Raw genomic sequence first — 14829 nt, 5'->3', positions numbered from 1 at the left:
ACCAGGACTAAGAAGAAAATGAATCATTTTCTTAGAGCTCCAAATAGTATTAAGCAGGTGCAAGAGATACTTCAGAATAATTTTAAAAAACATACCTTTTCAATTATTCCTCAAGGGAGGAAGAACATGATTTAATCTCAGCCATAGTTCCTGTTTGAAAAGATGGGGGGGAGGGACCTGACAAAACTAAGTAGACTTCTGGGTTTGAATTTCACCAGTGAGACACCTTTGACCACAGCAGATTTCGGCCCTGATGAATGGGATGATCCTGATTTTTGTTCTCCCATTTTCTGGGGGCAAGCATCAGTGAAAAGATATAACCTGACACCAGATCTGACAAGATCTAATTTGATCAGCAGCCCCATTGCTTGTTCCCAGAAGCATAAGGCCTAACAAGCTTATGTCCTGCCTATCCCATTGCCTTTCTGGTAGACAGATCAAATCATTTTTAAATGCTGCCTTTAGTCTGGGGGAGTAGAAGGCCATGGTATTGGAACTCAGAGACTTGGCTTCATATGCCAACTCTGCTGACACTTAATAGCTGAGTCAAGTACATTTAATACAAATTTAGGAACTGCCAAAAATGTCTAAGGAGAGTGATTTGATGGGCAAGATGTATTATCTGTTCTTCCTCCTTCCTCTATTCTTTTTTTCCTTCCTTCCTTCCTTCCTTCCTTCCTTCCTTCCTTCCCTTGCCTCTTGCTCTTCCTTTAGCTCTCACTCTGACTCTTTTTCTCTTTTTCCCCTCTGTTTGATCCCATGTGTGATTTCATTTGTGTAAAGACCTTTTGTTGAGGCACTTCTTCTACCTGAGCAAATCATTGCCTTCTCTGTAGATTATTTTCTCAGAGAATGATCTAGGAATCTAGAGAAATTAATGAATCACCTGGGGTAACATGGCATGACTGGAACTCAAGTCTTCCTAACACCAAAATCAACTAAAAAAGAATTGGGTTTGAGGGGAGTCGAACTGCGAAGGGGGGGTGAAACATAGAACTAGATTCATAGCATTCGCATTAGAATCTGATGATTTTACATGGGGATAATTAAGAACTATGAGATAATGAAAGATCTCTAATAAAATCAATGTGGGTCTCTGCCCCTAGAACATAGATTACTTCATTAGAATCAGGTTCATCACTTTAGGGATGTTCTTCCCCTCTCTGTGCCTCAATTCCATACTGTATCATAGAGTTATAGTAATTAGACCAGCAATGTTTTAACTCCTAGGAACTCCTAAATTAACTAGGGTTGAGTATAAAATATGAGAATATTTTGAAATATTCAAAAGTTTCTCAGAAACAGGAGAATCTGAACCTAGGATTTCCAACCTCTGCCTCTCCATTTATTAGACCCATGGCCCCTTTCATGTAACCTTTTTAGACATCATCAACATCAACATCTGTGAAATGGGGATGATAATGCTGGCATTCCCTTTATCATGAAATTATAGAGCCACTCCTAGCATGGAACAGATAAGTCTCTTTTAGAATGCTGACATTCAGGGAGAAGGTGCTTTTGTGTCAAGAGGATTTTGATTCTTCCCAGAACAACCCAAGTTTTGCTGTGATCTTCAGCCAGTTCCACTCCTCATACATATACAGGGTCCTATTGATGTGAATGTCTCTATCCTGGGCTTACTTTTTCTCTACTACCTTCATGGAGTAATATTTATTCCCCCCTCCCAAACCTTTAAGACTTACATTTCACACATTTTATCATAGTTGATCTCATAGTACTTATATAAGATAGGAAATAATAATGATTTTTAAAAGATATTGTCCTCATTTTATAGATGAGGAAAGTAAAAATAAGAATCTTAAAGATCTTACCAATGACCACCTAGCTAGTAAATGTTAGAAACAGGATTTAAATCATATTTCCCCTTCCTAGTACATTTTCTAGTGACCTTATCCTAACGTTATTACTCTTAACTTTCTGTTCTTACTACCACTATCACCATTGTTATGGGCAAAATGGCATGGCAGCCTTGGAGTGAAGACCCAGGTGCAAGTGAAGCTTAGACACATAATAGTTGGATGACCATAGGCAAGTCACTTGATCTCTCAACACTTGGAAATTATCAAAGGCTTTAAGGGACAAGTGATATATAATCTTCCTGAATGAATGGAGTTTCCATACCAGGAATTCCCTAGTCCTATGAAATTACTGGACTGAATTAGAATTTTGGAAAGCATTCTATAGCAGATGATGATGCTGAAGCTTAGAAAGATTACATGAGAGGGACCATGCATCTAATGGATGGAGAATCAGAGACTGGAAGTCTTGGGTTCAAGTTCTGCTGTTTCTGAAACCACTTTTGAATATTTCAAAATGCTCTTATATCAATTAATTCAACAGGCATTCATATTCACCCTTGAGTTAAGTGCCACACTGGTTGTGTGAGAAAGGAGGTAAGGAAAAGCAAAAGCAAAGATGGCATTAATCCTGATGCCAGGGAGCTTACTAAAGTAGAAATGATACATCGAACCAGATATACAAAGTACAAAGTGAGATATGAAGATTTTGGAAGAGGAGCATAGGGAGTTTATCAGGTAGTTGGAGAATCTGCTGGAGAGTCAGCATAGGTTATCCTTTTATCCTCTGTGAAGCAGGGAGGTACAAGAGAACTGGGGCAATGACAGGTCAGAAGACTTGCCCTCTAGCCTCTTGCATTAATTTAGGAAAATCACATCCTCTTTATGCCTCACTTCTTCATTATAAAAGAGAGACAACCTGCATTGTTTACATCCAACAGAGAATATGCATCTCAAATGAATTAACATATATGAAAGCATTTTGAACCATTCAAAAGTACCATGTAATCGTCTATTGTAATTGTAATTGGTTTGGGCAGCTGGGTGGTTTACTGGATAGAACACTGGATCTGGAGACAACAAGCCTTATCTTTCTGAATTCAAATGTTACCTCTGGCACTTCCTTGTTGTGTGACCCTGGGCAAGTCACTTAAGCCTGTTTGCCTCAGTTACCTTACCAGTAAAATGAGCTGGAGAAGGAAATGGCAAATCACTCCTGTATCTCCACCAAGAAAACACCAAAAGGGATTAGTCACAAAGAGTCAGACATGACTGAAAAATGACTGAACAGCAACAGAAATTGTATAGTGTGGTTATTATTAGACTACTAACTATGCTAATTTTCAGAAAAAAATTTTACTGAGGTGGAAAAGGGACATGAGTTCAAAACTCAGTGCTGCTCTTGAAGCTTTTTGCATCCCAATTGTTTTATCTGTGAAATAAAGTCATTCAGTCACTGTTTCCTTCCAGTTTTAAGTCCAGTGATAAATCATTTCTCTTTTCTGGGCTTTTGTTTCTTCCCTGTACAAAGTCTGAGCTAAAGACCTTTCCACATATCTTTTCTATCAACAAAATAAATATGGAAAAATGGTAGCATCTCACCTCCTCTCCAATTGTCAAAATTTCATAAGCTATGCTTAGTATTATCTTTCAAAAATCCTCTATAATGAGTTCATGAAACTAATGTTGTATGGAGCCCTACTTGGCATTGCTTTCAAAGGACTACTCTTTGGAAGTTGCTATTTCTTAAAAGCTCTTACAATTATTATTGAATTTTGATATGGAATATTTCTACAAATAAACACATTTCCTAATTAAAAGCTGCACTTTGAAGACCAAAATTGCCTTGCCTTTAATCTGTTTTGCATTATATGTTGGAATCAATAATGCCCATGGAAATAGAACTTATTATTTAATATATACAATTTAAGAGATTAATGATGAGTTTTCCTGCTTAATCAACTTGTCCTTAGTGCAGAGATGAGAATTGTGCTCTTTGTGATGACACACCCCAATTGGGGACATACTTTCATTGTGCTTTCAAAGTTATGATCCCAAATGCTGATATTCAGATACAATGCTAAAGATAGGATAGGAAGAGAGGGAATCACTACTGGCATTTCTGATCTAAAGTTCTCAGAGGGATGCCATAGATAAGCCATTTCTGCAGAGTCACTTGGTAATTTCATCAGTGGTGGGTCCTTTTACAGCTAGTATCCCATGTCATGAACTACAATTTGGGGAAATTTCAAGGGACCCATATGCTTTATGTTGGGTATCAGTAGATAGAGGTATAAGTGTAGCCTATATCATACAGAATTCTGATGGGAAGTAAACTCACAATTGAAATACTTTCAATCTGAGAAACCAGGCAGTTTGTATGTTATCATGGAATGCACTGGTGTCTAAAATTAGTTCCTTAAACATCATTTATACTGGTTTTAATTTATTCTGTTCAAAGTTCCTTGATGGTAGAATGGACCTGGACCTGGTGTCAGCAAAATCCTGGCCTGCAAATCCTGTCTCCTACACTTACTAGCCATGTGAGTGGGGGCAATCACTTATGTTCTCTGAACTTCAGTCTTCATTTTTATTTTATTTTATTTTTTGTTTTTTGTAAGGCAATAGGGTGAAGGGTTTTAACCAAGGTCACACTGCTGGTTAAGTATCAAGTGTCTGAGGTCATATTTGAACTCAGTTTCTCCCCACTCTAAGGCTGGTGCTCTGCCCTTATCCTCATCTTTAAAATGAGTTCCTACCTCAGAGAGTTGTTTGTGAGGCTCAAATAAAGCAATGTCTCTGAAGAGCTTTGTAACCAAATTCAGCCGTTATTATTTATATAATAGTAACATTACCACATACAAAATTAGATAGTGAGAAATATTCTAGGACCTCAGTTGCCTTATCTGCAGCAATAACTTACTTTTTTTCAACAATAACATAATAATAATCATTGTAAATCAAAAACTATTTTAGGGTTTAAAATATTTACCTCCCTAAATCCTACTAAGATTCAGAGAGATTATATGAAATCATCCAAAACCACATAGCCAGTAAGTGTCCAAGTTAGAACACTTTATTCATTATGATTGCACTTATTACCTTTCTTCTTCCTCATCATTCTGGACTTTCTCCCCTATAGAAACAACCTTGACCAATGCAGATAAAATGCTTGATCTTTAAATTATTTGTGTCAAAAATTGTCTTGAGGGAGGCTAGGTGGCACTGTGGATAGAGCACTGGCCCTGGAGTCAGGAGTACCTGAGTTCAAATCCAGCTCAGACAGCTAATAATTACCTAGCTGTGTGGCTTTGGGCAAGCCACTTAATCCCATTTGCCTTGCAAAAAATTTAAAAGAAAAAAAAAAGAAAATTGTCTTTGGGGAATGAGACATATAGTGCCAAGTCTGGAGTCAGAAAGACTTGAATTCCTATCTGGCCTTAGATATTTAATAGTGGTGTGACCCAGGGCAAGACACTTCACCTCTGCCTCAGTTTTCAAATCTGTAAAATGGAGCTAATAATTGTATATTACAGGGTTGTTGTGATGATCAAATTAGATAATATTTTCATAGAGGTCTTATAATGATGAACACTGCATAAATATTATTGGTTGTAGTGGTTATTGTTGCTGCTGCTGCTATTGCTATTACTTCATGATCATAGAGTCATTTTGTATCAGAGACAGAACTCTGAGTTCAGTAACTCTCCTGAGCCTCAACCTGAGGGTTTCCTTGAATGATCTGTAAGATCTGGTCTAGTTCTGACATTAGCACCAAAGAATCCTAAATTTAGACTGTCAGATTGCCTTTGGTTGAGGTGGGGATGAGAGAGGGAAGCGAGATTAGGGGAAAAATTGTAAAATTCAAAAATAAATAAATAAATAATCCTAAGTTTAGAAATGGAAAGAACCACAGATTCTGATCCCCTTCACCTGAATACTTCAGAAGAAAGTTCTTTATAGAGCTTTCAGTGATGTCTTAAAAGAAAATAAAAGACTTCACCCTAGAGCTGGCATCTCACCAGGCATCTCAATCTCCTGTTCCAATCCTGATATAGTAGTTTAAAGTTTGCAACTGTTCATATATATATCTATATCTCTATATATATATATATAGATATATAATATATATACACATATTTATGTATATATTTATACATTTGCATCTGTATATATACATTATATTATATTTCCTTTGAGCCTTCTATCTATCCTGTGAAGTAGCTACTAGAAGTTTAGAGTCTATTTCTTCTTTTCAGGAATTTCCTTTGTGAAAACCCCCTCCACCTATGCAGAGCAGTTACTTAAGGGGGTAACATTTTAGAGTTACCTGGGTAATCGAGAGGTTGAGATACACTCTCCCATGTCACTCAGCTGCTGTATGAGAGGCAGGATTTGAACCTAAGTCTTCCTGAAGCCAAAGGCAGCATTCTGTCCTCTGCTTAAGGAAACCGAGGTTGAGAGAAAAGGAATGACTCGACAAAATTCAAGCTACTAGTTAGTGGCAGAGCCATGTCTAGATTTCAGGTCTCCTGACTCTTTTGCTCCTCCCACACCATGATGCTCCCTGTTGCACTAGTATTCGAGATCAAAACATAAGAAGCAGGAAAAAAAATTTCATATATTATTAATCTAACTTTAATTTAAAATTTAAATTTTTAAAAACATGCTGCTGGTTTTTATCATGAGTCAGGGGCTGTTACCATGGTTTGCAGGAGATGCTGATGATCCCAGGAAGGCCACATGTCTTTGGGCATCTCCCACGGTGCCCGCCCTGAGGATGGAATCAAAGTTCCCAGCTGTTAATTACATCTGGCAAAGATGCAGCAACAGCAGTAGCAGCAGGAAGCGGGTGTAAGACAGCCCCCCAAAATGTTGTAAAGTGAGGAATAATCCCGGCTTCTATCTGTGTATGTGTGTGTGTGTGTGTGTGTGTGGAGGAGGGGAGAGCAAGAGAGAGAGAGAGAGAGAGAGAGAGAGAGAGAGAGAGAGAGAGAGAGAGAGAGAGAGAGCTGCCTGCTGGTAGTGTTTCACTCAGACATGGGAGATTAAAACCATCACCTGGGCTCTCCGCTAACTCCCCCTCCGCCGCCTCAGTGGTGCAGACCCGTTTAGAATGCATGTGCCTTTCTCTTTCCAAAGCATTGTAGGATTGGCTCCCGCCTTCCATTCATGTAACCTGCGTGTGTGTGTGTGTATGTGTGTGAGTGTGTGTGCGTGTGTGTATGTGTGTGTATGTGTGTGTGTGTGTGTGTGTGTTGCTAGCTCGCCCTCTCTGTGTATGTGTGTAAGAGAGAGACGGGGGGAGGGAGGGGAAGAAGAGAAGGGAAGCTATTAAAAAAATCTACCCCGAGCCCAAGCCTCAGGATTGCAGCTGTTTCATGTGGGCCAGCAGTCCTACCAGGAACACTTCGCCGGGAGAAACCTGGACCGGCCTCTCGGGCGTGTGTCTGCGAGAGCCGGGCTTTTCCTCCGCTCCCCCGCGCCCCTCTTGTCACGGCGGAGCCCGCCCGGGAGGACGGGAGGACGGGAGCCCGGACCCCCCTGTAGTTGCCCAGTTTGGGATCGGGGCGACGAGGAGCCGGCGCGTCTGGGAGGAAGAGGGGCGCGCACACTTGGCTTCCGCCCGGCTCGCCTTTGGCCCCCGGAGCCCGCGGACACGGTAAGCCGGCCGGGCTGCGGCGGGTCGGGAAGGCGGCTTTCGTGTGCTGGCCGCCCGGCCGGGTCTGCCCGCCGGGCGCTCCCCCTCCCCGGCGCCGGGCGCCCGGCTCTCGGGCAGATCTTGAATATGGATCTGCCCCCCGCCCCCTCCATCCCCTCCCCACGCCTTTTTATGCAGCAAGGCTCTCCTGGAGCGGCTCGCCCGCTCGCTGGCGCTGCCATCCGAGGCTCCGGGCCGGCCGGGCTGCCTCCCGAGCCGGGCTCCCCGCGCAGGGTCGGCCCGGGCTCGGAAGCGGCAGCCCGGGCTCCGGAGCAGAGGGGTGGCGGGGGGAGAGCCCGGGGCTGGGGGAGTGGAGGGGGAGAGGAGTCCGGCCTCGGAGCCCCGGTCCTGCCGGAGGGACCCGGCTCCCTCTCCCTCGCAGCCTCGGGGAGAGAGCCGGGCGAGGACGGGGCTCCCAGCGGTGCAGCCGCATCCGTGGCCACCAGCCTTCCTCCCTGCGATTTCTGGGGGATCGGCTTTGGAGGACGAGGGTGGAGAAGGGAAGAGGAGAGAGGAGCCGGGGGTGAGGGTGGGACTCCCCGATTGCGTTCTCCTTCAGCTCTCGGCGCCATCCTCTCCTTACTCTGGCACCCAGCCTGTTTACATCTGCGTGGAAGTCCTGGTGGGGTTCTCGGTGGGTTCTCTGTGGAGCTTTAAGCGCTCCCCCTCTCCCCGCTTCAGCTTTAGAAAATGTGCTCTGGCTGGAAATGTGCGGATCCTGCCTCAGTTCTTTTCTTACCGCTTCTAAAATGCAGCCTGTATAAATTGGGGAACAGCGACTCAGAGGGCACTTGGCTGCGTCTGGAAGGTTGGTTCGGGAGAGAGATACTCAGGGAGAAATCTGGAAGCCCTTGGATGCGAATTCACGGAATTCAACTAGTGAGTGGTCCAGGATGCGGTGGCTTCATCTCCTCTTTGGAGCCCCGTGTGCTTCCTTTTACTCTCCCCCCCCCCCCACCGTCCTGTTCCCCTTTGGGTGATGTTGGAAAGTACTGGAAATGCGTTCATATCCAACTTTGAAAACTGGCTCCTCTCTTAGGGCAAGACTTGTAGGAGATTTCTTAAATGGCTTCATGCTGACTCGATACTTGGATAGGTCTGAAACTATTTTCAGCAACCTAAGTAAATAGCTCCCAGTGTGGAAACCTCCATCAATATGCATTGAACCCCCAGTCCTGTGTAAAATCTGGGTGTTTATATGCTGCAAGTTTGAACAAGTGAAAAAGGTCGCCATATAGATATGTGAGAAGGTAGAGGTGTAGGAAGTACTGGGGAGGGTGTGTGTGCTACACCCTAACTCTTACTTGCTGAATAGATAGGAATTATGTAAGCTTCATCTCTGATCAACAGAAATATTCAAACTCTCATATGGAACGGGACCCCTGACGATTTTCTCCACCCCCCCTTAATATAAATCAAAAAGAAACTCATAACCTCACCTAATGAGAACTGCATTTAAGGAAGGAAGGTTGTCTCTCCACAGGACCCGAAGTCCTGAGAAGGGGAATTTGAAGCTGGCACTGCCCATAGACAGCCTTCTATGAACTGGGCCTGGCAGAGCTCCTAGATCACTGTTCTAAAGATTGGGGCTGGGAGGTCTGTGAACAGTGCTTAGAGGAATAGAGTGGAAAGACAGTGTGTGTATGTGTGCTGGGGGGAGGGCTGTCAAAACTTCAAGTTTTCAAGGGATAACTCTGGAAATAGTGTTCTGGGAAAGGGGGGAGTTTGAGTTCTGCAATGGAGATCAACGATAAAGAAACCAGAGCATCGCACTCTCTCCCCTAAGCCCATTACTTTCCTCTCCCACCTTTTTCTTGAACTCAAATGCATTTCTCATGATCTGAAATTATCTCTACTATTTGGTCACCTACCTACACTTCAAATAAGCATCTGGATTCATCCTTAATATTTCACTCTGAATAAGTGGGCATGACCTTATGTGCCCAAGTGTCCAGTGGGCAAAGATAGGGCAATCATACTGATTTTCTTGACTAATTGGGGGGGGGGATAGGGGAATGACTTGATCTCCCTTCTCTTCTAGGGAACCAAAATTTCCCTCAACTCAATTTATTCCTTTGGTGCTTCTTGATCCAGCTGTCTCACCTTTGGGATCTCTGCCCAAAGACACTTTTATAGGCATGGGTAGAAAAATCACAGTAGTGGAGTATTTTGTGTTTTGTATTTCCCAACCTCCAGTGAAGAATAAGCGTCTGTATCCAGATAGTATGTTGCAGAACATTTATGTCTGGGCAAGTCATCCTGAATGTCCTGTTGCCCCCCCCCCCCCCCATTCCCTTCAACCTGCCTTATATAGGTGCCATTAGTATTTTGGCAGGTCTCGGACTGCCAGCAACTCTATCCCTTTCCCTGCCCCCCTTCTTAGATCCCAGATCCATCTAAGTCTATTACATGGTGTAGGATAAATCCTTGCTCAGTCTGCCTGTTCAGGGCCATTAGGACTTCCTGCTGCTGCCATGATCCTTAACAATGCAATGCTGAAGCCAGTACTCATGCCTCAGAAATCACTAGGTGCTCTAAGGCCATTGACCTTGGTTAAAGGTTCCCCTAACAGGACATGTTGGCTATACCTTTGCTTTCAGCCACCCAGCCCACAGCCTAGCATCTCTGCTGCTGCTGCTCAAACACCAGGGGTGTCTGCTCAAAGGCTATTTATCTGCGCTGGGGAGACTGGATTTGCTACAAGGGGGAGGAAGGGAACTGGGCCTGGAGGGAGGGAGATGCGAGATGCCAAGAATCTTGGGAGGGAAGCTTTGACTTCCGTGGAGGGTGGGGAACTCAACCTGCAACCTGTTTCTCACAGGGCTCATAGGGGCAGAGACGGGGGAGCCTCAGGGGAGGAGGCAAGAGTCCTGGCATGTTAGCAACAGAATCCCATCGAGCGCCCCCCTTTCTCTCTCTCCCCCTCTTCACCCCTCCCCACCTTTTACTTCCCTCTTACTCTTCCTCCCCCCTATCTTTTTCGTTTTTTCCCTTCCTGGGGACAGCGTTATCTGTCTCAGTGTCTCGGTATCTCGGTCTGCCTGCCAGACGGCCTGACTGTCTGTCTGTCTTGTCTCCCGAGCCGATCTATGTCTGAGTTCCTTTCCTTCCCTCACTCCCTCCCTCTCTGTCTCTCTCTGTCGCTCTCTGTCTCTCTGTCTCTCTCTCTGTCTCTCTCTGTCTCTCTCTCTCTGTCTCTCTCTCTGTCTCTGTCTCTCTGTCTCTGTCTCTCTGTCTCTCTGTCTGTCTCTCTGTCTCTCTCTGTCTCTCTCTGTCTCTGTCTGTCTCTGTCTCTCTGTCTCTCTCTCTCTCTCTGTCTCTCTCTCTCTCTCTCTCTCTCTCTCTCAGTCTGGTTGAGATCCGCTCTTTGCTTGCTTGCTTGAACAGTACTCGGTCAGCAGTTGGCTTCCGTTTCGAGCTGGGTGTTGGGGGTGGTGGAGCGAGAGTGCGGTGGGGGTGAGGTGGGTGGAGCTTTGGGTTCAAAAGCCGGGGAGCCCAAAGGGAAGAAACTGAATCGAGATTGATCTCGGGCTGTGAGACTGGTCCCAGGACACTCCTCCCTCTTTCCTAGGTCTGAGCAGAGCTTCGGAGATTTAACCCCTGGCTGAATCATACATCCACCCCACCCCCCACCCATCACCCCCCAACTTTGTTCCCTTCTACCCTCAAGCAACTTAGGGGAGAGTAGCATCGTAGATAGGAATGGGAACACGTTGCGTATTAAATGTATCTGCGGTTGTGGTTCCCCCCCTTCTTTGGGTGATTGTGTGTGTAGGAAGAGAGGAGGAGGACAGAGGCTAGAGGACTGGAATATTGTTTTCTTTCCAGCTAGTTGCTTTCATTTTCCTGAGAATAAAGAAAGAACTGAGAAAAAGCTATCTTTTTTTTTTTTCCCCGGGAAGGGTGATGATGGAAAGGGAGTTGAAATGTCTGTCTAGTATGTGGAGTTACCTGTTTGAGTTTATTCTCTGCTTTCCTGGGGCTGAGAACTGACAGAAATGTGTGGTGACTGTCCATAAATGTTTAAGGTAGGACAAAAATTATTGCCTTTTTTAAAAAAAAATCCAGTTATTTAAAGAGGGAAATATTCACTCTGAATGGAGGGGAGGTCCTCACATTGTTTAGATTTGTATGTGTCCTTGGGAAGATGATCAATACCAAGAGGCTTTTTTGTTCACGTGTAGTTATGCAAAGTTTCTGTCCCCTTTTGTCATAGGTGAGAGCAAAAATAGGGACAAAGGGACAAAGAATTTCACTTTAGAAGATCTAAATTCAAATCCAGCTGTGTCACTTGATTGGACCCAAAATTTCACGTCTTGGTAGAAAGGGGAAAATATTTGTACCTCCTTCCTAACAGGCTTAGTGGTAAGAAAGTATTTTGTCAACTGTAAAGGGCTATATAAATATTAATAATAGCTAACATTTATGTAGTGTTTTAAGGTTTGCCAGGTTCTTTGCATATATCATCTCATTTGATCCTCATATCAATCCTGTGAAGTAGGGACTATTGTTAACCTCATTTTAGCTTTTTGGAGAAAACAGTATGAAAGGAGTTAAATGACATGCAAAATTTGAACTGGAAGCTTCCTAAAAGTTCAAATCCAGCTCTATCCACCAGGGCTACCTAATCTCCTGCTGTAAAATATATTTCCACTTCTAAGGACCCATAATTTCATCAGTAAGGTTACCCTCCCCCCCACACACTTCAAGTGGGATTCAGATTACATTTCCCTTCATATTTTAGTAGAAATTCCTTCCAAGTCCCTGCAGCTGCCAAACTCATCACCTGGGGGCCAAATGTCTAATAAGCCTCTTGGAACTTAGGCTGGTCCTCAGAGGATAGATAAAGACCACATTCCAAAACTAACCTGGATGCCTTTCCAAGATGGTAGAATCTATCCAAGCCTGTGACCTGCTAGTAGGAACTGTGAGATGACTTGATAGAGGGTATACTGCATATGTAAATAAATATGTATACATATTCAAGAAAACACATGTGTATGTGTGGACAGCTAGGTGGCACAGTTGATAAATTGTCAGGCTGGAGTAAGGAAGACATCTTCTTGAGTTCAAATGCATGGATTAGCTGTGTGATCCTGGGCAAGCCACTTAACTCATTTTGCCTTAGTTTCCTCATCTGTAAAATGAGTTAGAGAAAGAAATGGAAAATAACTTCAGGATGCATATTTGCCCAGAAAACTCCAAATGGGCTCACAAAGAGTCAATACTGAAAGGACTGAAAAGTAAACTCTGTGTGTGTGTGTGTGTGTGTGTGTCTGAGTGTGTAAGTGTGTCTTTAGACTTGTGATGGAGAGGCAGGATGGCACACTGGCAATGCAATCAGACAATGGTAGATTCAATCCTGATACTTTTTAATCATTATTTTCTTGATCAAGTAACTTAACCTCCTGAGGCCTACCTGTCTTGATCTGAAGATGAAGTTGAACTAGAAGAAAGGTTCCTTCCAACTCTAGATCCTTTGAGTTATAATCCTAAAAGTTCATCCAGGAAGGGATTTCCCAGTATGGGAAGTTCTTGGCTACACAATCAGTAATCTACAATTCAAGTGCTTTGGAGAATTGTCTGAGACATTAAAAAAGTTAAGAGTTTCTGGCTGCTAGGTGGCTAGCAGATAAAGCACCGACCCTGGAGTCAGGAGCACCTGGGTTCAAATCTGGTCTCAGATATCTAATAATTACCTAGCTGTGTGGCCTTGGGCAAGCCACTTAACCCCGTTTGTCTTGCAAAAAAAAAAAAAGTTGAGTTCCCTCTGGCTAGCATGAGAAGGAGGATTTGAGCTAGTCTTTTTTTTTTTTTTTTGGTCTTCAAGGCCAACCCTTTTTTTTTCCATATTGCAGGTTGTACATATTATAACTTTATTGCTAAGTCATTTCAGTCATTTCTGACTCTTTGCTACCCCATTTAGCATTTTTTGGACCAAGACAATAAAGTAGCTTGCTATTTCATTTTATAGATGAGGAAACTGAGACAAACAGGGTTAAGTGACTTGCCCAGTGTCACGCAACTAATACATGTCTGAGTCTTCCTGACTCCAGGGTAAGAGGGCTCTATGCATTTTACCATTATAGTATTAGCAATAAACTATTATGTTAGTGGCCTTTTCCTAGACTTTCTACCTCTAATTCTTTGAAGGGAGGGTAAATTGGTGGGGATAAAAGTATTGTCTTGTTAGAGAGGCTTATAACCCTAGGCATGGAATATTTTATTTTCTTGGATCTCCATGAATAGCAGAAGGTTTAGTGGCTCTCTTGCAGGCCAGGAGAGCACAGTATTTTCCTGATGGTTATAAAGTCCCTTCTCCCTAAGTTGTGGCATGACATGAGACAATAATCAAATGAAAACACTGCTTTATTTCCTGCCTATTTACCAACAAACTTGGAAAGGATACTTAGAATTTTTAGAAAGAATTCTCTTTGCTCCTCTGCAGAGGTTTATTTCTACTTTGGTTAGAATTTTGATCCTGCCTGTTTCTCTATCCAAAAAGCCACCTCCAGGTCCTGGAGCATAGCTATCATCTTATGTAAACTGAGGTCCAGAGTCAAACTTACCCATTTTGAGGGTGAGATGGTTTGAACTTTGAGGAGCAAGTAGCAGACCAGGTCACTGCAATAAACAGATCCAAACAGTCCTTCAAACATCCTTTAAGTGGTGAGAAAGAGATTAAATGAAGAACAGCCTTTCCCAAAGATCCTTCTTCCCCTTAAAAAAAATGACCATAGTACCTATTTGTTTCCATGCCTCCTTAAGTTGACCTAGTGCTTCCTCAGTCTTTTGCAATGGGGAATTTTTTTTTTTGCAATATTAGAATCAGAGAATTTAGATACTCAATGGACCTTAGAGAGATCAGCTATGTGCCTGACTTTTTTAGGAAACTCTCTCCCAGAGAGAGGAAGAGATTTGCTCTGGATCAAGTAATGTCAAAGAGAAGAACCCAACCTCCTGAGCCTTAAGGCTCATGAGTTGTACTTGAGCACATCTTCTTACCACCTTGGCATCAATTTCCTCTCTCTGAAATGAAAGGAGGTGATCTCTTTGGTTCTGTATGACTTCTATGCTTTCATGATCCAAAGCAAGGGGTTATTCACCAGGGGTGAGAGAGATAGTTTTTGTTTATGTTTTGTTCTTAATATTTTGATAAGTATTTCAATATTGTCAGCAAGTCAACAAAAATTCATTTAGTGTTTAACTAGGTGCCAGTTACTGTGGATAAGCTTTGGGAACACAGATACAAACAAAAAGATAATGACCATCCTCAAAGAGATGATATTCAAAATGTAGTGGGGAAGAAAT

General features: G+C 43.1%; 1 protein-coding gene across 7 annotated transcripts in view; it reads left to right on the top strand.

The window, feature by feature from the left end:
• Positions 1 to 14829, top strand: part of TENM4 (teneurin transmembrane protein 4) — a 1252272-nt gene that overhangs the window by 22906 nt on the left and 1214537 nt on the right. For 5 of the 7 annotated variants that reach the window (XM_074217000.1, XM_074216995.1, XM_074216998.1 and 2 more), the window contains exon 1: positions 6866 to 7479. The exons of 1 other annotated variant lie outside the window; for it this stretch is intronic. The gene's annotated coding sequence lies outside the window, so the exon portion shown is untranslated. Of the gene's footprint in view, positions 1 to 6865; positions 7480 to 8351; positions 8398 to 14829 lie in introns of those variants that run through there. One more of the 7 variants, XM_074216996.1, reaches the window with a different exon arrangement.

This window comes from Macrotis lagotis, chromosome 1, assembly GCF_037893015.1.
Source record: "Macrotis lagotis isolate mMagLag1 chromosome 1, bilby.v1.9.chrom.fasta, whole genome shotgun sequence".
NCBI lineage: Eukaryota > Metazoa > Chordata > Mammalia > Peramelemorphia > Peramelidae > Macrotis > Macrotis lagotis.
This window is presented reverse-complemented; position numbering and strand designations above follow the sequence as displayed.